Source organism: Limulus polyphemus, unplaced genomic scaffold (assembly GCF_000517525.1).
Source record: "Limulus polyphemus unplaced genomic scaffold, Limulus_polyphemus-2.1.2 Scaffold6286, whole genome shotgun sequence".
Lineage (NCBI taxonomy): Eukaryota > Metazoa > Arthropoda > Merostomata > Xiphosura > Limulidae > Limulus > Limulus polyphemus.
This window is the reverse complement of record NW_013671896.1, coordinates 21631-23772: the sequence shown is the minus strand read 5'-3', so window position 1 is coordinate 23772 and position 2142 is coordinate 21631. Positions and strand designations below refer to the sequence as shown.

Here is a 2142-nt window from a genome sequence, read left to right as displayed (position 1 = left end):
GTAAATACACACCATCAACTGAAGTAAAGTAAATACATGCCATCAACTGAAGTAAAGTAAATACACACCATCAACTGAATCAAAGTAAACACATACCATTAACTGAAGTAAAGTAAATACATACCATCAACTGAAGTAAAGTAAATACATACCATCAACTGAAGTAAAGTAAACACATACCATTAACTAAAGTAAAGTAAATACATACCATCAACTGAAGTAAAGTAAACACATACCATCAAGTGAAATAAAGTAAATACACACCATCAACTGAATCAAAGTAAACACATACCATTAAGTGAAATAAAGTAAACACATACCATCAACTGAATTAAAGTAAATACATACCATCAACTGAATTAAAGTAAATACATACCATTAAGTGAAGTAAAGTAAACACATACCATTAAGTGAAGTAAAGTAAACACATACCATCAACTGAAGTAAAGTAAACACATACCATTAAGTGAATTAAAGTAAACACATACCATCAACTGAAGTAAAGTAAATACATACCATCAACTGAAGTAAAGTAAACACATACCATCAACTGAAGTAAAGTAAATCCTTTTGTCGGTAATAAATAGTGAAATAAGTTACAATAACAGATTGTCCACTGGAAGCCTTACAGTTTCATATAAATATGTTGAACCACAGCCATGACGCTAACATGTAATATATAAGAAAAATACACACGTGCAGTCGTAGCCCAGAAAGAGTGAGCGAATTTTCGATCCTATCATTAAAATACAAGGTTTACAATTCACAAACATTTTAAATCTAGACTTTTGTACTGAGTAAGTTTACACATTTCAGTAGAGACTTGGTCTGTTTTCGTTTGTACTTAACTAAGAGATTCCGTTGAAATATGTACAAAACATCTACAATGTGCTTCTATTCGTAAACAAGAACTTTTTAAAATAATTTTTATTATAAAAATTGATTTATAAAGTTAACAACTCCGAGTTAGTTTCTAACAATGAGTGAACGTCATGGATTTTAAACTAATATATGTAATGAACAGTCGTCGTACATGAACATTAACCAAAAGTGATCAATATATATTAAAAGAAAATTGTCCATCTTATTTTTCTTTTTATTCCTTAAGGTGTGAATTTATCTTCAGATTTTATGTGTTTGATCCCTGTGAGTTACCAACAGTTCTGGCTTCAAATCAAGCTACATGTGATCGGTGGAGATTCCCTACGAACACCAAGTCAAGCAGTGTTCTCCTTAGTTCTAAGTGAAGTTAAGGCGTGGTTTCAGTGCAAACTTCGGTACTTCTCGATATCGACCTCAGATAACGTATGGTCAGACAAACCTGGTGAGTTTAAGAAGAAATACCTTCAGGTGTGATCCTCAACAGGCGAAATATAATCGAAATAGCGCCACCTCGTGGAGCATAAATGAAAGTTAGTTAGTAGTATACCCTATAAACCGAGAGGCGTGCATGATTAGTGGCAACTCTACGTGAAATTATAATCTACGTGAAAGAATAGTAATCTAAGATCAGTGTTAAATCTAATTGAAAACCTACTCACATATATACAGCACAAAATCTACTTTAAAACCAAGCCATGCAAGGTCAGTATGAAACATAGTTTAGAAATTAAAACATGTAAGATCACTGTAACAGTTACGTAGAAACGAAACTATCTAACACAAGTACGACATTTACAAAACTGTAAGATTAATATAAAACCTACGTGATAAACCAAACCATGTCAGTATAAAACCTACGTGGAATGCCAAACCATGTCAGTATAAAACCTACGTGATAAACCAAACCATGTCAGTATAAAACCTACGTGGAATGCCAAACCATGTCAGTACAACACCTACGTGATAAACCAAACCATGTCAGTATAAAACCTACGTGATAAACCAAACCATGTCAGTGTAAAACCTACGTCATAAACCAAACCATGTCAGTATAAAACCTACGTGATAAACCAAACTATGTCAGTGTAAAACCTACGTGATAAACCAAACCATGTCAGTATAACACCTACGTGATAAACCAAACCATGTCAGTATAAAACCTACGTCATAAACCAAACCATGTCAATATAAAACCTACGTGATAAACCAAACCATGTCAGTATAAAACCTACGTCATAAACCAAACCATGTCAATATAAA

General features: G+C 32.9%; 1 protein-coding gene across 1 annotated transcript in view; it reads right to left on the bottom strand.

Annotated features, from left to right (window-relative positions):
- Window positions 1-2142, bottom strand: part of LOC106473575 (glutamate receptor ionotropic, kainate 3-like) — a gene marked incomplete at its 3' end in the record, with an annotated part of 5681 nt that overhangs the window by 1108 nt on the left and 2431 nt on the right. The window lies entirely within an intron of this gene.